The sequence below is a fragment of the Chiloscyllium punctatum genome, chromosome 26 (genome assembly GCF_047496795.1).
Source record: "Chiloscyllium punctatum isolate Juve2018m chromosome 26, sChiPun1.3, whole genome shotgun sequence".
NCBI lineage: Eukaryota > Metazoa > Chordata > Chondrichthyes > Orectolobiformes > Hemiscylliidae > Chiloscyllium > Chiloscyllium punctatum.
The window spans coordinates 37464967-37488106 of record NC_092764.1 but is presented as its reverse complement, the minus strand read 5'-3'; the positions used below and the strand labels follow the sequence as shown (position 1 = coordinate 37488106).

The window sequence follows — 23140 nt, the reverse complement described above, 5'->3', positions numbered from 1 at the left end:
AAGGATATTGTAATTTGCAGTCAATGTGAACAAAAGCAGAACATATATCAGTAAATCTTTGTAAGTGAAAGGAAACCTCAAGAATAAATATCCAATATTAATATTCAAACAAAAATTGCTGGAAACACTCAGTAAGTCACGCATGTCTCAGTTCTGAGGAAGGGTCACTGAACCCGAAACATTAACTCTGATTTCTCTCCACAGATGCTGCCAGATCTGCTAAGCTTTTCCAGCAATTTCTTTCGGTTTTTATTTAACACAATGAAACTGCGGCTCACATGTGCTTTTGTTTTGTCTTTGATCCAATCACAAAGGAAGACAGCATAGAGGTTGGGGTGGTGAATGAGCTGTGAAGGTTGCAGGAGTGGGCAGGACCTCAGTATGTGTGAAATTTGGGGATGTACGTAAAGTTGGGGATTAAGGGGTGCAGGAGGTACGAGGGTTTAGTTTGGTGATACAAGCCATGAAGGGTGTCGGGACAGTTTTAATGGTGGTAGGGAGTCAGCTATCTAAAAATAAAACAAAGGTAAATGAAGTAAAAAATACAATACTGAAATTGATTATTGAAATTATATATAAGCAAGCACGATGATGTAAAGAGTAATATCACTGCATGATGAAACGTCGTGAAAACTACTTGTACCAGATTTCTGACCAAAAGAATTAACAGTACTGAGGTCAGTTGTACAAATTCAGATCCGATCAGATCAAAATGACCATACAGTAGCATACGCCAGGACATCCTTAATTTTGTGAGGGTTCCATATTGGGCCAAACTGGGTATTTATTACCTCTGAGACTGCACGTGAGAGGCAGAAAGAAAGTGCAAAGAAAGGCAATCCCAAGCCATGAATCCACCCAAACCTGCAACAGAACTCCTGAGCATACACCAGCCTTAGCTACCAAATACCATGAACCATCTTTACCCCAAAGGATAAATAATGGCAAATATAACCAAAGAAAGAAAGCGACTGCAATAGGATAATTCTGGATTAGTGGTGCTGAAAGAGCACAGCAGTTCAGGCAGCATCCGAAGAGCAGTAACATCGACGTTTCGGGCAAAAGCCAACGGAAAGTAGACATTCACCATGAGCACATTTTCAAACCTCTGGGATAGACCTGGCCCATTCTCATTACCATGACAACCGCAGCCCCACCCCCTTCGCCTGCACGCTCCGTGACGTCCCCGGGGGCGGTTATCGCGAGATTCCCGCTCCGAGCATGCGCGCTAGTGGCGAGTGGTGGCATTTTGTTCGGAGGGAGGCGAGCGTGTAGCTGGAGGTGAAGCGAGAGGCGAGTTCACTGCGCTTCGGTCAGTGGTGCGGCTCGGCTGCTGTGGTCTGGTGTTAGCGCGGCGTTTCGAGAGTGTCCTCCGCATGCCTTGCCACTCCCCTGCTCTCTGTAAAAGGTTCAGGGAGCCCTGGTGTCGTGGTCTCACCGCGGCCTGTGTGGTTTATGGGGATGGAGGTGACAGTGACAGTCTGGGCATTTACAGCTTGTACACCTCCCGTTAGGCTCCAGAAGCAACTAAACACACAAAAAAAAATCCCGCATCTCTACATTAATCTGGCCGTATTAGACTTGCATCTTGACTGTACCTCGTTTTCTCATCGGAGTTTACTTTCCGCTGAAAGTTACTTTCCATGCAAGTTTCATCTGGTTTAAGTTTATCCTGCCGTGCTGGCGGCAAGTAAGTTTCTGTTCGTAACTTGTAAATGGAATTGCATGGAAGCCTGAATTTAGGGATTTAAACCGTCTATAACTTCAATGGCGACAATTGTATTTCTTTTTTTAAAAAAAAAGAAATTGAATACTGTTTCTGAAACGTGGTGTTTCAGGTGTTAGGTCAATTTTTATCTGCCTGTTACGTTTTGGTGAAATCTGGCACTGCATTTGAACAGATTGCTGTTTATTGAACTGAATATGTATCCCGGTCGTGACGAGATCCATTAAGATCCTCAACACCTGGCAATTATTGTTTTTATGTGGAGGAAGCATGGCTCTTTTTGATGTCCCTGGTTACCTTAGGGTGTGCAATGTGATTACGTTTCAGTCTTAACTTGTCTTGCTTTACTGAAGGTCACAGCTCATATGGGAGAATGCATAATTATTACACTTAGCAAAGTCCACAGATCAAATAATATCTGTGCAGAGGAAAGTCAGTGGTTCAGATTCTTTAGCACTGATGAAAAATCGTCAATGGGAAATGTCAGAATTTTAAATGAGGGCAAGGGAGCAGAAAATGTGGAGAGAGCCTGTCATAGGGTAGAGGATAAGATTCATTTAATGACAAAAGATTGAATGGTGCAGCTGCTGAAGAGTGGTAATACATATAGAAAAGAAACAAAGGTTGTGTCAAAATGAAGTGAGAATTGCTCCAAAAATAGTATCTGAATGCATCATGACGATATAAGGAAAGAAACAAAATGTAGACCCAGTGAAATAAAGGGGGGAAATCATGTTGAACAAGATGAAGGCAGACTTTATGATCTAAAATTATTGAACTCACTATTCAGTCAAGAAGGCTGTATAGTATTGAACCAGAAAATGCTGTTAGCTGAGTTTATGTTGAGCTTCATTGTAGGCAAGCTATGGAAAGGTCACCATGGCAGCAGGTGAAGAATCAAAACTAACTGGTCTTGGGGTTATGCTTGCAGATTGAAGAGAGATGTTCCACAAAGTAGTCACACACAATATTCCTTGTAAGCTTTGTGTGCAGTCACTGATTGCTGTGTGCAAAACAATGTTTGGCATGCTGATCACAACATTGACTTCTGTTTCTGAAGTCACTGCTGCACGTGTGTCTCAAAGGAAGCACTGAGGGTGGCAAGTGTATAGAATGAATATACTGAGTGGGGCAACATTACTGTCTGAAACCACAAGTGGCTTGGAAGCATTACCAAGCTGGCTGAGTCTTAAAGGCCATAGCTGCTAGATTGAGTCTGTGGCAGATGGTAGCAGGGAAATATCCACCAAACCTGGTCCTTACTAATCTATGTGTCGCAGATGCATCCATCTATATCAGTATCGGTAAGAGGAACCACTGCATAGACATTCTGGAGATGAAATCCTGTTTTCACAGTGAGGATGCTTGAGTGTATGTGTGGCACCTCTACCATACTAAAAGTCTGCGAGTAGCTGTAGCACTTCAATACTTGGGAATCCATGAGGTTCTGTGGACTATTGGCAGCGCCAGAATTATATTCAATCACAATCAATTCTGTCCTGGTCTTATTACCACTATAATGTTATCATCAAGCCAAGGATCAGCCCTGGTTCAATGAAGGATAATATATCAGGACCAGGGCATATGTAACAATGAGATGTCAGTGTGGTGAAGCTACAAAGTGGGACTGTGTGCTAAACAACAGAAGCAGCATGCAATAACCAGAGCTAGGTGATCCTTCAACTGGCAGATCAGATGTAAGCTCTGCAGTCCTACCGCTTCCAGTCATGAATGGTGTTCGACAGTTAAACAACTAATAAAAGTTGGAGGTTCCAGAAATGTCCCATCCTTAACGGATTGAGAATCCTAGCACATCAATGCAAAAACAAAGCTGGAATATTTGCATCTACCTTCAGCCAAGAGTGCCAAGTGAATGATTTGTCTTTGCCTACTCCTATGATTCCCAGCATCTCAACCTTGATCTCATATTGAGTGAATGGAAAAATGGCTGAAGGTACCAAATACAGCAGAGGCTATGAACCCTGACAATATTACAGTTATAGTACTAAAGACCAGTACTCTAGAACTAATTGCCCTTAGCTAAGCTGCTTCAGTAAAACAACAACAAAATATTGACCTAGCAATCAGAAATATTGTCCAGGTATGTCCCGTGTGCAAAATGCAAGACAAATCCAACCAGGTCAATTAACAGCCCTGTCAGTCTACTCTCCATCATTAGCAATGGGAAGAATCATTGACCGTGCTATCAAGCAGAATCTCTTGCTCATTAAAGCTCAGTTTTGGTTCTCCTGGGCCATTAGGTTCCTGACCTCATTACAGCTAACGCAGACAAGAGAGCTAAACACCAGAGGTGAGATGATTCTTACTAACTTTGATGTCATTGCCATACTCAGTCAAGTGCTACATTGTTCCTGTCCACAATCCTCAAACCATGCTAGTATATTACACCAATCTGATGTTCTCTAAATTTGTTTTCTAACTTTGTATATCTTAAGGGAAGCCTTCTGAAAATCTGAATACACCACATCTACTGGTTCCCACTTAACTACTCTCCCAGTACAATCCTCAAAAGACTTAGGATTTATCAAATTGGATTTCCCTTTCATAAAACCTTGACTCTGAAAGTGTCCAGATATCACATTGTTTATAATAGATACCGGTGATTTCCTTACTACTGACATCAAGGTTCACATCCTAAGAATGAATAAAAAACAATCTTTGCTAATCTTTTCCTTTTTACATACCTATAAAGTCTTACCAGTTTATATTCGGATGCTATTCTCCCTTTCTTTATCAGTTTCACGTTCTTCCTTGGATGGCCTCTGAAATGCATCCAATTCTTGAAGTTACTAGTTTGTTTTTAGTAATTTTATAGACCTCCTCTTCTGTTCTAACACCGTCTTTCACTTCCTTTGGTAGCCATGGTTGACTGACTTATTTCCTGTAGGGTTTTTGTGCCTTAGACACAAAATAATTAGTGATCTGAGATCATGAACTATTCCATCAACTCTCCTTAAACCTCTGTGTCTCGCTGCCCTCAATTCTGGAAGGAAACACAAGGAAATCATAGACTTACTACTACTCTTTCGATCTCTGAATCACCTCTCCCCACACTCCACTTCAACTTGGCCACAAAACTTCATAAAGTCTAGCATTGACTGCTGCATATCTTTAAATTATTCATCACTTCAACAAATTACACTTTTCTGTAATCTCCCTTCTCAATTCTACCAAATCATGAAGATCGGAATTTGTAATTCCAGTCTGTTTCCTGCAAGGTTTCTGCCATACCACAGTATTGAAACAGCATTAAAAGAGGTCACAGGTGATATTGTATGATTATGACCAGATTCACTATCCTCAACTTATTCCTTGTTTTGGTTGACTACATCCTTCTCCCTACACATCTCCTCCATTGCCTATGAGTAGATCTGTTCTCATTTGGATCTGTTCTTTCTAAACTAACTGTAGCTAAAGGCAACTCCAGCAATAGATTATTTCTGCCCTGTCACCCCTAGGAATCTAACCTTGGCCAATCCTTCTTCATCTGCATGCTTTCCCTCCACATTATCCTATGTCCATAGGAATCTCATTTATCAGAAGGACACTGGTGGAGAGTATTTCATTCGGTTAATCATGCCAGGTAACATAGTTTAGCCAAGTATTGGGACCTTGCAATCTTGCTGGATAATTGAATGCCGGATAATCAAGGTTCTTCTGTATGTTGACTGTCCACTGCCCTGCCTCTTTAGCAACTCTCATATTCCCCCCCATTGCCTCTTGAGTTGTCTGGTTTTGGACTTCCAATCCTGAATAATCCAGAGCAAAACACCAAAAGTAGTGTTTGTCTACTACAGACTGTGTACCCACCACCATATTTGGTCACTTTGTCACGTGAAATCAGGCTGTTCTATATGTCGGTGTTGTTGGACTCTAAGCTAAATTTTGATGGCAGGCATTATTACAAATGTGAATTCATAGCTGTCTCTATTTATAAACTAGCAGGTCACAAAGCAGGTTAAAATCATAGAATCCCCACAGTGTGGAAGCAAGCCATTTGACTCATCAGAGCCACATGGATTCTCCAAACAGCCTCCCAACCAACCCCACACTAACCCTGTATTTACCTTGCACCAATCCACCTAACCTACTCATCCCTGAACACAATGGTTCAATTTAACTTGGCCAATTCACCTAACCTGCACATCTTTGGACTTTGGGAGGAAACTGGAGTACCCGGAGAAAACCCATGCAGACATGTCGAGAATATACAAACTCCACACAGATAGATGTCCAAGGGTGGAATCGTTCACGGTGCTGTGAGGCAGGAGTGCTAACCACTGAGCCACCATGCTATTACATTTAAGTTTAAGTGACCTTCCATTTTGAAATTGATTTTGTAAAATGCCATAATATATTTCAGTTCAAAATAATAAGTGAAATCTTTGATGTTTCTGAAATGAATACACCATTGCAAAAAGAAGAAGAAACAGGAAGGATTCTCTTTCTCAACCTCTCCCCTTGCTTTTAAGCATGTTGACCCTGAAATTATCCACCAGCAGTCATGTCTCTCCAATGAGAGAGCAGCCCTGTGGTCTGGTAAGATGATGGTAACTTTGTCTTTAGTTCCATTCATAAGTATTTTAACCTTTTTAATTATTATTAAAAATAGTTGTTCATGTAGACATGGCTTGCAAGTAAGCTTCCCACAGATTCCATTATTGTTTTAGCTGCAGTAGTTCAACAATCTAATGTTTGAAACTTTGGGTGTTAAAAATAATAAGTTCATTTTCCCTTTGGAGTAACAGATTACAAAGAAACTTTGGTTTCACTTAATAGTTTTGACTGTAGAATTTTGGGAATCGTACATTGCTTATATCATACTGAGCAGAACTGAACCTTTTTTGCCTTTGCATCTTATTTTCTCTAGGTTCAGAATATATCTTAAATATTCTGAGTTATCTGAAGTTGTACTTAAAATGTCATTTTTTTAACCTTGACTATGTCAATATAAGGTTTAGATTATTGGCAACGATAAGTAAAGACTGTGTAAAAGAGGAGACAATATGCATTTCAGATTACAGAATGAACAGTATGCCTGGTTGATCGACTTATATTCAGAAAGCTATGACATTTAAAGAATGGTGAATATATTTTTAAGTATGTATCAGCAGTTATGGAATTAGATGAATTCATTGATATTGAATATCCAGTGTATAAAAGTTCAATGTGAAATGGTTTCTGCCAATTGTACTATACAAAATGAATTGCATTGGGATGTCGGACCTTGGGATCAGCTCAATGTTCTGCATGCAAATTTTTAACCCATACCACTAGTGTGCCTCAGCTCTGTTAATACCCAAAGAACTTGAACTCCAAATCAAAATCATTTTAAATGTGTTAATTAGTTGTTTTGGAATAATTCATATTTTTGTTTTGCTCTATGATTAGTCCAATATATTATAGTTCTAGCAAATTAACATAACCTAGAAGCTTATAATGCTTATGATCAATTACATATTCTGGATGGTTAAAGTATTGGAATTATTGAAATCTTAAAGCACAAAAGAGATATTTTCTCTATTCCTCAAATTCTCTGTAGCTTTTAGCTACATGCCACCTTCTACACCTCTACACCACTGTCCAGCTCAAGCCTTTAGGTACCTGTGGGCCCTGCAGTGGGTGATAACATTTTAATTTAAGATTGGTAAGTTTCCTTTGTGAGTTTCCATACGATTTTGTTTTGTTACAGTATCCCACCAGAAGCTGCGCAATTCATTTTTGCTTATTAAATAAGAGTGGAATAACGGACCGCAGTAGGAGACCATTCAATGCCTGTGCCAACACTTTGAAAGAGCTATCCAATTTATCCCACTTCCCTAGTCTTTCCCAAGAGAATGACAGATTTGTTCCTTTCCAGAATGTATTCAGTTCCCTTTGAACACTGTTTCTGAATTGACTTCTCCGTCCTTTTATGCCATGCAGTTAAGGTCATAAATCACTGCATTAAAACAAATTCCACTTGTCCTCCCCAAGTGATGATTATCTTAAAACTGTCCTCTAATAACTGATACTGCCAAAGGAAACAGTGATTTCTTATTTACTCTTTTAAAACTGTTTATAATGCACGTCACTTAAAACTCCTTAACCATCTATGTTCTAAAAAGCAAAACCTCATTCTCTCCACACAACTGCAGCCATGACACCGTTCAAGATATCATCTTCGCACCCTCTTTATGGTTTTAATGCCTTGCTAAACTGTAGTGTGCAGAATTGCACACAGCTCTAGCTGAGGTGTAACCAAAGAGTGAAAGTTCACAAGCTTCCTTGCTTTTACACTCTTCTTTAAAAACACACAATTTAGGATAAGCCAGATAGGTATATGAAGGAGAAATGAATGGCAGGATCATGGGAAATCGTGTCTCTCTCTAATTTGATTGAATTGTTTTGACAAAGTAACAAAGGGGATTGATGAGGGCAGAGTGGTGAACATTTTCTATATGGACTTCAGTAAGACATTCAACAAGGTTCCTCTTGGTGGACTGGGTAGTAGGGTTTGATTACATGAAATACAGGGAGAACTAGCCATTTGGATACAGAAATGTAGAAAACTGAGGGTGATGGTGGAGAGTTGCTTTTCAGACTGGAGGCCTGTGTACAGCAGTGTACCACAAGATTCGGTGCTGGGTCCACTGCTTTTCATCATTTTTATAAATGGTTTGGATGTGAGGGCATAGGTTTAGGGTGAGCGGGGAAAGATTTAAAAGGGACCTAAGGGGCAGCTTTTTCACACAGAGGGTGGTGCGTGTATGGAATAAACTGCCAAAGAACATAGTGGAGACTGATGCAACTACAACAGTTAAAAGACATCTGGATGGGTATATGAATATGAAGAGTTTAGAGGGATATGGACCAAGTGCTGGCAGTTGGGACTAGGTTTCTTCAGAATATCTGGTCAACATGGACAAGTAGGACCGAAGGGTTTGTTTCCATGCTGTACAACTCTATGACTCTTATCTGCAAGTAAGGGGAGATGAATTACATCGGCACATGTGATCTCAGAAGCCTGTGGAGACTTGTTGTGCTAGATAGCCTGATTCAGTGCTATAAGTTCTGTTCGATGTAACCTAAAGGCTAAGAATCATATAAGCTATTTTTAACACACTCATCAGTTTGTCCTGTCATGCTCAAAGATTGGTATATGTGAACCGCATTTCTTCCATTCTTGCCACACACCCCCCACCTTTTAAATTGTGGCAATGAATTCATATTGCCCCTCCTCATTTCTTTCAATCTGTGTTTCTCAGCATTGAATTTCATCTACCATTTGTCTCCCATTTCATAAATCTATGCATGCCCTTCAGAGGCCTGCTGTCATTCTTTTAGCTATTTGCTTTGTTTTCAAGATTTCTGTTGCCTATAAACTTTGAAATATTGCCACCTGTACTGAAATCTGAATTTTAAAATAAATTCTTTCATTGAGAATTTAAAGATGTGTAAGTGGATGCTGCAGTTGTTGGGTGATTGTGTAGCTCTTTTGCCATTTGCAGACTTCAATATAGATACAGTAATGATACAACTCTTGATATTCATCGGCTTGTTTCAATGTTAGATTTTGTGAGTTTTAAGTATGTACATAATAAAACATTTCTTTGTCTTTTCCAAAATTGCTTTACCGATCTAAATCCATAAATTTCTATTGAACATTCTGTTCTGGTTTTTATTAGAGAAAACAAGCATTTGCTGGAAGCAAGCCTTTATTTCTGTGAATTTTGGAAAAAAAACATGCCAGCACCTATTTGACAAGGGCTAAGCATAAAAGTAATGAAATTAGAATGAACTGTTGCTTTGCAATATTACTGAGATTTAAAGTACAATTTCTACATCAGAAAATATTAAGTAATGTAGCTGTATTTTGTAGATAACATGTGACCTTATAGAGATTTACAAAATTATGAGGGGCATGGATAGGATAAATAGACAAAGTCTTTTCCCTGGCGTCGGGGAGTCCAGAACTAGAGGGCATCGGTTTAGGGTGAGAAGGGAAAGATATAAGAGAGACCTAAAGGGCAACGTTTTCATGCAGAGGGTGGTATGGAATGAGCTGCCAGAGGATGTGGTGGAGGCTTGTACAATTGCAACATTTAAAAGGCATCTGGATGGGTATATGAATAGGAAGGGTTTGAAGGGATATGGGCTAAGTGCTGGCAGGTGAGTCTAGATTGGGTTGGGATGGACGGGTTGGACTAAAGGGTCTGTTTCCATGCTGTACATTTCTATGACTCTGTGAGATGTGCATGTTGCTAGTAAGGCCAGCTTTTGTTACTTATTCATTAATGCCATTGAGAAGGTTTTGGATGGTCACATTGATGAACCGTTGCAGTCTTTGTGGTGTTAATACACCTATTGGAAGGAAAAGGCGTTTGAAATTTAAGTGAAGGAGTGGTAATATTATTCCAAAGCAGGATGGTGCTTGACTTTTTGGGGAACTTGTAGTATTCTACTGTCCTTGTCCTAGATAATAGAGGTTTTAGTTTTGGTAATCAGACTATTTTATGACAGTTTATCATTTTGAAAGTTTATATTTGCAGTATGACTGTACCAAAGAGTTTATATTCACATTTATTTAGATAATTCCATACCAGTATTTTAATTTGACTTTAGCCCGATGTGATGAAAGTTTATAGTAAGTGATTACTATTTAGGAACTTAGATTCTAAAGTAGAGTTAAATTTACTTTTTGTTTTCAGTGCTGAAGAAGTCTGACTTTCTTTAACAAATTAATTTGGACAGTGAGCTGAAGGCACTCTTTCCAATTAATTTTGTGGCATAAGCTCAATGGCTCAACAAGCTATCTGGTGAGAATATTGCTGCTTGTGTTCACTTCAGCTTTTATAACCTACAGAAGGGGAGGCCAAAATGATAAGTAAATGGCAGTTCAGATGAAATGATGCATACAAACATATGCTGTTTCATTACTTAAGAGTAGTCAAAGCCTTATTTGAGTTCAGTCAAAAAAATCAAGAGTTAGACTGTATGCTGGGGAGAAAAAGTTAGGGAGAAAATCGCATCTGGTAAATACACAGAAAGTCACTGAAACTAAATGCTTGTCAACTCTTCAATTTAATAAGAAATTTCAAGGGGAAGATGGAAGTGCTGAGAAGAAAAAGAATACATCTTTGTTTTTAATGTTTATGATAACAGCTTTCCAACTTGTATGTTTTCTTTATTTTTGTGTAATTAACTTAATATTATTTTCCTGAAAATGTTGAGGGAATTGTGTGATTGTGTTCTGTGGCTAACCACCGTGGTATCCAAATTGCGTAATAAAACTTGTGGTGTAACAAGTCAGATATTACTCTGGAATCTCACTTCTCCAGTAGCACCACATAATTTTTTTTAAAAATTGCAGATGTCTTGTAAATTCAATAGATTCCTTTCCATAAAGGGTCATCCCTTCACTCTCTGAGGCTGTGCCCTGGTTCCTAGTCTGTCCTATAGTGGAAACAGTTTCTCCATGTTCCCTCTGTGCAGGCCTGTCTGTGTTCTGTAAGTTTCACTGAAGTCCCCCACCCCTCCCCCAAAAAAATCCTTCTAAGCTCCTCATATGACATGTCCTTTATTCCGGGCATCATTCTTGTGAACTTTCTCTGGACTCCCTACAAGGCTAGCACATCGACCTTGGATACAGGGTCCAAAATTGCTCATAATATTCCAAATGCAGTCTGACCAGCCCCTTATATACCATCTCAGTAGTACATCTCTGCTCTTATATTCTAGTCTTTTCAAAATAAATGTTAGCATTGCATTTGTCTTCCTAGCTGCCAACTGTACCTACATGGTAACCTTAAGAGAATCCTGAACTAGGACTCCTAAGTCCCTTTGTGCTTCAGATTCCTGAAGCTTTTTACTTTTAGAAAATAGTCTTCACTGTTTCTTCCTACCAAAGAGCATAACTTCTTACTTTCCCACATTGTATTCTGTCTGCACTTCTTTGCCTACTCTTCTAGCCTGTTCAAGTCCTTCTGCAGCCTTCCTGCTTCCTTATTACCTGTCCTTTGGCCTATTTTTGCATCATCTATAAACTGAGCAGCAGTACTTGCTGTACTTTCCCTTCATGCAAATCGTTAATGTATAATGGCTGTGATCCCAACACTGACTTACAGGGCTCCACTAGTCACCAGCTGCCATCCTGAAAAAGACCGATGATCCCCACTTTCTGCCTTCTGTCAGTCAGCCAAACCTCAATCCAAGCTAGTATCTTGTCTTTAGCACCTTGAGCTTTTGTATTATTTAGCAGACTTCCATGCAGCATCTTGGCAAAGGCTTTCTGGAAATCTGAACAGATCGTGTCCACTGGAGTTCCTTTCTCTAACTTGCCCATTACTTCCTTTAAAAAGTCTGATAGATTTGTCAAGGGTATGATCTACCCTTGATGAAGCTCTGCTAATTCAACCCTATTTTACCAGGCTCTTTCCTGTCTTCTAACTTTCTCCCTTCTTAAACAGGGTTGTTGCATTAGCCATTTTCCATTTGGACCCTCCTGACTCCAGTGATTCCTGAAAAATCACCAGCAGTGCTTCCATGTTTCCTCAGCTATCTGCTTCAGAACCCTGGGGTGTAGACCACCTGGTCCAGATGATTCATCTACCTTTAGACCTTTCAGCTTCTCCAGCCCCTTCTCCTTAATAATGTACTCCTCTCTACCACCAATTGTCTTGAAGTTCTGGTATGCTACTCATGTCTTCCATGATGACGACTGCTGGAAAGTACCTGTTCAGTTCAAAGTTTGTGAGAAGATTTGTAGCTCGGGTGCTCGTTGTTGTGGTTCTATTCACCGAGCTGGGAATTTGTGTTGCAGACGTTTTGTCCCCTGTCTAGGTGACATCCTCAGTGCCTGGGAGCCTCCTGTGAAGCTTCTGTGATCCTTCCTCCGGCATTTGTAGTGGTTTGAATCTGCCGCTTCCGGTTGTCAGTTCCAGCTGTCCGTTGCAGTGGTCGGTATATTGGGTCCAGGTCAACCTGGACCCAATATACCGACCGCTGGAACTGACAACCGGAAGCGGCAGATTCAAACCACTACAAATTCCGGAGGAAGGATCACAGAAGCACTTCACAGGAGGCTCCCAGGCACTGAGGATGTCACCTGGACAGGGGACAAAACGTCTGCAACACAAATTCCCAGCTCGGTGAACAGAACCACAACACCTATTCAGTTCCTCTGCTATTTCTTTGTTCCCCATTGCTAGTTTTCCAGCTTCATTTTCCAACAGTCCAGTGTTGACTGTTGCCTCTTATCCTTTAATATATCTTAAGAACTCTTGCCATTTTTTTAATATTATTAGCTAGCTTACCCTCTTATTTCATCTTGTCATTCTTTTAGCTTGGTTGTCCTCTGCTGATTTTTAAAGACTTTGCACTTGTCTGCGCCATATTGTATGCTCTTTTTCTTTTACGCTATTTGAAAAAACACAGAAGAATTTTCAATATCTTGGCCATTATTTCTTGCTTAAACAATGCTGAAAAAGGTTATCGAGTTTGTTTTAATTTGCTGTACACGGGACCTTGCTGTACACAATTAACCTGCTGTGTTTCCTACTTTACAACAGAATCTGAACTTAATTTTACATTTTACAACTAATAAGCATTTCTTATTTGTGGAATGCATTAAATAAATGTTAGTCTTTTCTGTCTTACAAACAATAAATGCAAAGATGCAATGACAGCATCCTCCTGTGATCCCTCTAAAGGCATTCGGTGAGTTGAAGCTCACCACAAATTAAGTTGTTTTATTTCCTATCGGATGAATGCACAGCCCAATGGTTCTGATCAGCCTGACTTATTCCTTTCAAAACAACTTGTCTTAGCAATATATTCGTTTCTTTTCTATTATACTGTCAGAGTTCATTGAGTCCTTCCTTGACTTAACGCTAATTTTGTAATTCTCCTCTGTACTTAATTCTTGAAGCCCTTTGTTGTTTGATTACTTCCAGCTTTCACAACATATATTTGTCTGTCGACATTGTCAGCTTTTAGTCAAACTGGCTGCCCTGTTCTTTGTAGCCCTCTCCCACTCCATTCCCAGAAGTGAAGAATCCACCACTATAACTTCACAGTAGCTTCTGCCAAGTTGAAATGACTAGTATTGATGCAAAAGTAATTAATGTGAACAATCACTGGATGTCAAACTATTTGCTTATCTCCATCAGCTTGTTCAGATAACCTTATTTGATAACTCATTAACACCTGACAACACTGCTGTCTTGCAGATTTAACACTGAGAGTTAAATTTACTTCGATAGGAGTATTGGTTAATATTTTGAATCAAGATCCCCTGTGGTAACATGGTCTAAAATCTTATTTCTGACTGTCTTTAAAACCTTTCTTTCCTCATCCAATAAAAGGGTGCTGGTTAGCTCAGTTGACTGGATGGCTCTTTTGCAATGTAGAGTGACACCAGCATTATGGGTTAAATTCCTTCATGGCTGAGGTTACCATGAAGGGCCCACCTTCTCAACCTTGCCTCTCAGTTAGATGTGCAGTGACCCACAGGCTAAACTCACCACCAGTCATCTCTGGATTAGTGGTGCTGGAAGAGCACAGCAGTTCAGGCAGCATCCAAGGAGCAGCGAAATCGACATTTTGGGCAAAAGCCCTTCATCAGGAATAAAGGCAGTGAGCCTGAAGTGTGGAGAGATAAGCTAGAGGAGGAGCTTATCTCTCCACGCTTCAGGCTCACTGCCTTTATTCCTGATGAAGGGCTTTTGCCCGAAACGTCGATTTCGCTGCTCCTTGGATGCTGCCTGAACTGCTGTGCTTTTCCAGCACCACTAATCCAGAATCTGGTTTCCAGCATCTGCAGTCATTGTTTTTACCTCGTTGATTTTAACCAGTCATCTCTGTCATGAGAGAGAGCAGCTGTATTGTTCTGAGACTACGGTGACTTTACCTCTCGTTTTTACTTAATCAAAGAGCCCCTGCCACTCCCCACCTTTTCTTCAATCCAACATTGAATTCATAGCTCTCACTGACACTCACTAATGTATCACGGTAAAATTCATTTTTCCTTGCATTGAATCTCCAACCAGACTTTGAATATTCATGGCAGTCTGACTTGACTGACTGCTTACTTGTGACGACAATGCTTGCAGTCATGTTTTGGCCCTGGGCAGACATAAAAGCCTCATCCTGAAGTCACCATAAGCATGGAACTTTTGTTTAATGATTATATATGAAAAATCTTTAAAAAGTGACAGGATATCAGATTTATACATTTTCTGCACAAATCGCCATTTGTCTGGAAATGGATACTACAGGGGGCTGACTGAACATTAAAACCGTTTGCTTCACTGTCTTTTGTACTTTCACTCTCTGTCAGAGCATGAGTAAGCCATTCAGTTCCTTGAGCTTTTTCTCATGTTTTGTTAAATCCTTGGCTTATCTGTATCTCAACTCCATTTAAACTCCCTTTTTCCATATTCCATGACACCTTTACCTAATAAAAGTCATATCACTTTCAGTCTTGAAAATTTCAATTTACCCAATATCCACATAACTTTGGGAAAGGCAGGTGCACACTTCCACGATCTTTGTGTGAAAAACTGCTGCTTATTTTCATTCCCAATGGTCATGTTCTAATTCTTAGGTTGTGTTGTCTTATTCTGTATTCCCTCCAACAGAGGAAATGTACATACCCAATCAAATCATTTTGTTACTTTAAAGATTGACTAAATTGCCCCCTCAACCTTCTGAATTTAATGGAATATAAGGCAGATTTATTAGGGTTGCCTTCATAATCTAACCCTTTGTTGCTTCATCATTCTAATGAACCTGTATTGAGCTGTGATTGTTAGTGAGGTTCTATAATAAACCTGGTGCAAACCTCCAGAGGAGGTCTGACCAAGTCTCTATAAAACTGAAGCATCACTTCCTTTTTTTTTATTTTCCTTACAAAAAGGCTAGTATTCATTCACACTCACTGAATTACTAGTTGTACCTGTGCATTCGTTAATTAAACCTAAATTCCTTTGTTTGTTCCACAGCTCTTAGTGTCTCACCTTTAAAATGTACTGACTTGCTCAAAGTTTGGGAGAAGATTTGTACCTCAGGTGCTCGTTGTTGTGGTTCTGTTCGCCGAGCTGGGAATTTGTCTTGCAAACGTTTCGTCCTCTGTCTAGGTGACATCCTCAGTGCTTGGGAGCCTCCTGTGCTGTTTCCTCCGGCATTTATAGTGGCCTGTCTCTGCCGCTTCCGGTTGTCAGTTCGGGCTGTCTGCTGTAGTGGCCGGTATATTGGGTCCAGGTCGATGTGTTTGTTGATAGAGTTTGTGGATGAGTGCCATGCCATGTCGTGTCGTTTTGTGGCTAGTTGGTGTTCGTGTATACGGATCATTAACTGTCTTCCTGTTTGTCCGATGTAGTGTTTTGTGCAGTCCTTGCATGGGATTTTGTACACTACATTAGTTTTGCTCATGTTGGGTATCACTACCAGGGACACCATCACACAAACTGGCCTAAAGAACTCCAGCAGAAACTGAAACACCTGATCAGTGGATCCAGACAATCTATACAATCAACACAGGAATTCTTGGACATCATCAGAAATATACACATAGACAAGGAAGAAACTATGGTCTCATTCAATGTAATGGTACTATTCACCTCCATCGACAAAACCCTAGCCAAAGAAACAATAGCCAACCTGCTGGACAGACATAACGGACAACAGGACGTTGAACCTATCAACAAAGACGGCATACTTAAACTACTGGACTTGTGCCTCGCAACACACTTCACATTCAACAACCAAATATACGAACAAATCAACGGAACACCCATGGGCTCACCGATCTCTGGACTCATAGCAGAAGCAGTAATGCAAAGGTTAGAACAAACAGTCTTACCACAAATTCAACCCAAACTCTGGGTCAGATACGTGGATGACACCTTTGTAATAATTAAAAACACAGAAATAGAGAACACACACCAGATCATCAACGCCACACTCACAGGAATCCGATTCACTAGAGAGGAAGAAAAGGACAACCAACTCCCATTCCCAGACGTGATGGTACAGAGAACACCGAACGGAGAATTCACCACAAAGGTTTACAGGAAAGCCACTCACACAGACCAAGTCCTAAACTAGGAAAGCAACCACCCCAACACACACAAACGAAGTTGCATCAGGACACTTTTCAAAAGGGCCACAACACACTGCAGCACACCAGAAGTACAAAAAGAGGAAGAGGAACACCTGTACAAGGTATTCGCCAAAAACAGGTATCCTCGCAATTTCATCAACAGATGCCTCAGGGAGAAACAACAGAACGAGGACATGCCACAACCCAAAGGACTATCCACACTACCATACAGGAGCATTTCTGAACTGACGGTCAGACTACTGCGACCACTAGGACTCATAACAGCACACAAACCAACAGCCACTCTCAGACAACAACTCACCAGAACGAAGGACCCGATACCCAACATGAGCAAAACTAATGTAGTGTACAAAATCCCATGCAAGGACTGCACAAAACACTACATCAGACAAACAGGAAGACAGTTAACGATCCGTATACACGAACACCGACTAGCCACGAAACGACAAGACCAGCTATCCTTAGTAGCCACACACACAGACGACAAGCAACATGACTTCGACTGGGACAACACTACCATTATAGGGCAAGCCAAACAGAGAACAGCCAGGGAATTCCTAGAGGCATGGCACTCATCCACAGACTCTATCAACAAACACATCGACCTGGACCCAATATACCGGCCACTACAGCGGACAGCTCGGACTGACAACCAGAAGCGACAGAGACAGACCACTATAAATGCCGGAGGAAACAGCACAGAAGCGCTTCACAGGAGGCTCCCAAGCACTGAGGATGTCACCTAGACAGGGGACGAAACGTTTGCAAGACAAATTCCCAGCTCGGCGAACAGAACCACAACAATGTACTGACTTGCATATGTCATAGCTTTGCACACTCAATTAATGTCCCTTTTGTAACTTTTTGTTCTCATTCACAGAAGTTGCTGTATCTCCTAATTTAGTCTTTTGAAAATTTGGAAACATGAGTGTCTCTGTTCCTTCAGTTAAGTCATTAATGTATTTGGTGGAGAATTGTTGTTCCAGTATAGACCTCTGAGGAGCACTGCTCATCACATCCTGTCAAATAATGAATGACTCTTTAAAAATAGCCCTCATTTTCTGTATGCAAATTAATAACTGGCACATATTTCTCTCTCTCACGTTTTTGCTAATAGTACTTTGTGTAGAAACTTATTAAGTATCTTCTGGAAGTCAATATGGATAGTGTCCATCATCGGGTCAGCGATGGCCTAGTGGTATTATTGCTGGACTCGTAATGTTCTGGGCACCCGCGCTCGGATCCCGTCATGTCAGATGGTAATAAATATCTGGAATTAAAGAGTCTAATGATGACCATGAATCCATTGCTGGTTGTAGGAAAAACTCACCTGGTTCACTAATGTCCTTTTATGGAAGGAAACTGCCATCCTTACCTGGTCTTGCCTATGTGATTCCACATCTAAAGTCTTGTGGTTGACTCTTCAGTGCCCTCTGAGTCATCAGGGATGGGCAATAAATGCTGCCTGGCCAATGATGCCTTCATCCTGTGAATGAATAAAGGATCTTCAAAAACATGCCACAACTAGTTGAAAAAACTGCATCTAGAGGATATCATAAAATTTTGACATTACATCACCAATTTCCTCATTTTTAAAATATCTTGGATAGAGATAATCAAGTCCTGGAGGGCAGATCTCATCAATTTCTCTTGCCTTTTTGCACTTCTATCAACTACGTTCATCGTTTCATTCATTCATCTGTGCTTTTCCTGAATGCAGATCCTTGGTTCATTTTCTGTTGATGCTTCATACCGAGGTCCTTTTTTTGACTTTGTCAGTGATGATTTGATATTGCCTTTCATTCTCAGGCAGATCAAGGAGGCAGGTCACAAGTTGAACTAAGTCAAAACAGGAATCAAATTCTCACTGTGGGTGTTATTCTACAACACAAGCTAGCCATCTAGCCAACTGAGCTATTGTTTGAGGCTTTCTCTTTTTGTTGTCTAGTTCAAAACTATTATGTTGAACTATCTTCAATGGCTTACAATTATTGTTTAGTCCTGAGGTTATTGTACTTGCAGTAAGCCTGTTAGATTGATTGATTAACTTATAACTGTTATTAATTTTCTAAAATGAAATGTGCATATAGTAAAATGCATAGAGGTTTAGAAACCTTGATATTTTTATTTGAAGTTGTACTAAAAATAATTGCTAAAGATTATTCAGGTTTCCCAGTAAGTCTCAAGTATAACATTTTACGTGAAGAATATTATTAGAGGTAAAGAAAGTTAACCTTTGTAATATTGTAGTATCCTGCTGGTTGATTGCTTCGCAATTCCAAAACAGAATCAGGCCATCTGACCAACAAGTCCACTGGTGTTTGCATGCTTAGTGTTTCAAATTCCTTGTGTCTACCCTATTCCCATGTTTCTGTGAACTTTTCATTCTTATTCTTATCCACAACAGTTAACTTTCTTTTTGCTTCAGTTATCAATTCGAGATATGCATTTCACAGCCGCTCCAATAGTTTATGTAAAGAAAAGCTTTAAACTGTTCCTCAGTCTGAATCTCCTACTAAAGTTTATACCTTGTGTTTCCCACATTCTAGATATTTCAATTATTGAAAACTGTCTGTTTCTGACTATAGTGTAGCAGTTTAAGGACATTTATTGACAATTCTTTCATCTCTCCGATTTCTTATAATAAGAATGTTTTCAAAACTTTATATTCTTATTTTCTTTCATTGTACCTATTCTAGTGTCTCAACATCCTCCTTATAGCCTGGAGCTCAAAACAAGGCATGGCAGTCCTACTGTGGTCTTACTAAAGCTTTAAAGATGTTCCCCATTACATTATGATGTTTACTACATAGCTTTTGCCAGAAATGCCAGAATTGTTTCTTATCATGTGTGACTTTCAATATCTTGTAATTAATAATTTTCATTTCTTCATTTTCATTGAAGTATTAATTCTTTTTCAGCAAATATTGCTGTCACATTTGTTGACATGTGTCGCTTTGTTTTGCCCCGTACTGGCGGTTGATAAGTATTTGCTTCCGCTCTACCTCAGAATTATATACAATACCTCATATTTAAGTGTCCTCTGAAAATTTTGAATTTAGTTTCCTATAGAATCTGACTTGTCTAATATTTCTATCAGCTACAATCATATCACATGTTAATTGAATCATAGAATCAAAAAGCAGGGAAACAAACCCTTCAATCCAACTCATCCACATTAAACTTGCCTGTGTTTGGCTCCTTTCCCTCTAAACTTTGCCCATTCATATACCTATCTTTTAAATATCGTAACTGTACTTACATCTACCACTTCCTCTGGCAGTTCATTCCACCTACATACCACACTCTCTATGTGAAAAAGTTGTCCTCCAGATCGCTTTTAAATCTTTCTCCTCTCACCTTAAAAAATATGCCCCTAAATTTTGAACTCCCCCCCAATCTTAGGGAAAAGACCTATTTGACCAGGACACGGAAGGGTCTGTTTCCGTGCTGTACATCTCCATGACTCTGTGACCTTCAATTCAAATGTTTAATACTTTGACATCAATAATTGAGCTCAGTCATCAGTGGAATGTACAAGTAAAGGAATAGCAATTAATCTCCAGAGCAAATAGATGTGAAGTTGGAGAAGCACAGCAGGCCAGACAGCATCGGTGGAGCAGAAGTCGATGTTTTGAGCAGAGCATATCTTTTAAGAGTCTGTTTTCTGCTTAGTGTACTCTTAGGAAGAAAGATTGTTGTAATATAGAAACAATTTTCCTATTTAATTGTCTTCTTTTATGAAAAGGGTAGATATTTCAAATTATAGTATTCTTAATTTGTTTATGTGGTGCTCTTATTGTCTGATTCCACTCTTTCCTTGGAAGTATGGACCTGAGTTTTCACCATGTCCAGAATGGTTCAGGAGCACTTTGAAAATGGGGTTGCATCCCAATTCCGATATTCACAGTTCTATTCCTGGGTTTTCTGAAAATTGCCTTTTAAGCTTTTGACTGGTTTAGGTAGAAAGCCTGTTACTGCTACTCCAGAGATAGCCAGCTCCATTGTACCGAGAGGTGAGCAATTTTTTGTGTTTTTTGTGTTATCAGGCAAGCTTTTCATAGTCACAGATCACAGCAGCTCAGCTCAGAATTATCATGAACTCTGCAAACAGAAGCCTTTTAAAAAATAAATTCAAAATGTCTTTCCCCTACCTGCAATGACCCCTGATACAAATGTGCCTGGCTAGACCACTCTGTCTACCACATAACCCATATGTCCCATCCATGTCATCTGATACCAGGCAATATCATTTCTATGCTTGTTCACTGTCTATGTACTGGATTATAGTAATGAACATAATTAAGGGACTGGGATGAGGAGGAATTTCTCCAGCCAGAGGACAGTCAATCTGTGAAATTCAATTCTACAGGATGCTATGAAGGCCAAGTCATTGAGTGTATTCAAGACAGAAGTAGATTGCTTCTTAATTAGTCCGGAAATGGAGTTACAGGGAGAAGGCAGGAGGAATTCCTAACACGTCTCCACTCTTAGAAGATGAAAATCAATTCCCAAATGCATTTTGTTACAATTTAGAAGCAATACATGTATAACCAACTGCAAATAAATTGTATTCATTCATCCTCATAAACTCCTTTTGCAAGATTTATGCACCTCTTGCCACAGTTTTTAATCTCCAAATTGTTCTAGCATCATGCATTCTTGATGGTGTCAGCACTTATATTGTCTTTTTTTTAGTGATATGAACAGTTATTGTATCATAAAGTTGAATTTGAAAATTTCAATGAAGTAGTTCAACATTGAAAGAGCTGGATTTTTCTCAAAGATCAAGGGGTTTGGTAATTATAAATTAACATTGGTTTATGATCATAGTGGATATGAACTTTGCAATGTTTGAGAGCCAGTAACAATCCCAAAGTTTCCTTTTCCACTATAGAATATTTAAGATGCCGATTCACTGCCTTAGAAAGGTACCCCACTGGGTTTTCTATACCAATTTATTGCCTTGCAACAAGACCACACCCACTGCCAATTCACTATCATTAAATGCCACTTTCAAGGGTTCAGTGAAGTCAGAGATGCCAACGTAAGTAAATTTATTAGCACTGCCTTCAGCCTTTCAAAAACCTATTGGCGTTCTCTTGACTATATTACCTTTGCCTGTTTTCATAAAATTGCCTGCTTTTGTAATAAATATGTTGGAGATGCTATCATTTGCCAAAGTTCAGCACAAGCATTTGAAAGCATACAGCGGATGGAGTTTAATTTAGTTCACTGTCAAGGAAAAGAAAAGTAAGTGGCTGTGATAGAATTGCCCCATCTCTAAAACTAATCATGACAATTTTGCAGATAAAGTCATAGAGTCATAGAGATGTACAGCACGGAAACTGACCCTTCACTCCAACTCGTCCATGCCGACTAGACATCCCAACGGAATCTAGTCCCACCTGCCAACATCCAGTCCATATCCCTCCAAATCCTTCCTATGGAAGGTCATGTTGCGGCTGTATAGGACATTGAACAGGCCAGTTTTGGAATATTGTGTGCAAATCTGGTCTCCTTCCTATAAGAAGGATGTTGTGAAACTTGAAAGGGTTCAGAAAAGATTTACAAGGATGTTGCCAGGGTTGGAGGATTTGAGCTATAGGGAGAGGTTGAATAGGTTGGGGATGTTTTCCCTGGAGTGTTGGAGGCTGAGGGAGGTGACCTTACAGAGGTTTATAAAATCATGAGGGGCATGGATAGGATAAATAGACAAAGTATCTTCCCTGAGGTGGGGGAATCCAGATCTAGAGGGCATAGGTTTAGGGTGAAAGGGAAAAGATATAAAAGAGACATGAGGGCAACTTTTTCACGCATAGGATGGTAGGTGTATGGAATGAGCTGCCAGAGGAAGTGGGGGAAGCTGGTACATTTGCAACATTTAAAAGGCATCTGGATGGGTAGATGAAAAGGAAGGATTTGGAGGGCTATGGGTCGGGTGCTAGATTACGTTGGGATGTCTAGTCGGCATGGACAAGTTGGAGTGAAGGGTCAGTTTCCGTGCTGTACATCTCTATGACTCTATGACTTTATCTGCAAAATTGTCATGATTTCATGATTAGTTTTAGAGATGGGTCTGTTCTATCACAGCCACTTACTTTTTTTAGATTAGATTAGACTACTTACAGTGTGGAAACAGGCCCTTCGGCCCAACAATTCCACACTGACCCGCCGAAGCACAACCCACCCATACCCCTTCACCTAACACTACGGGCAATTTAGCATGGCCAATTCACCTAACCTGCACATCTTTGGACTGTGGGAAGAAACCGGAGCACCCGGAGGAA

The 23140-nt window shown here is 40.0% G+C and overlaps 1 protein-coding gene across 2 annotated transcripts in view; it reads left to right on the top strand.

Annotated features, from left to right (window-relative positions):
• Positions 1-1220: 1220 nt before the first annotated feature.
• znf507 (zinc finger protein 507) overlaps positions 1221-23140 on the top strand; it is a 60042-nt gene continuing 38122 nt past the window's right edge. Inside the window, exon 1 of one of the 2 annotated variants that reach the window (XM_072596166.1) lies at positions 1221-1293. The gene's annotated coding sequence lies outside the window, so the exon portion shown is untranslated. Of the gene's footprint in view, positions 1313-23140 lie in introns of both variants that reach the window. The other variant, XM_072596165.1, reaches the window with a different exon arrangement.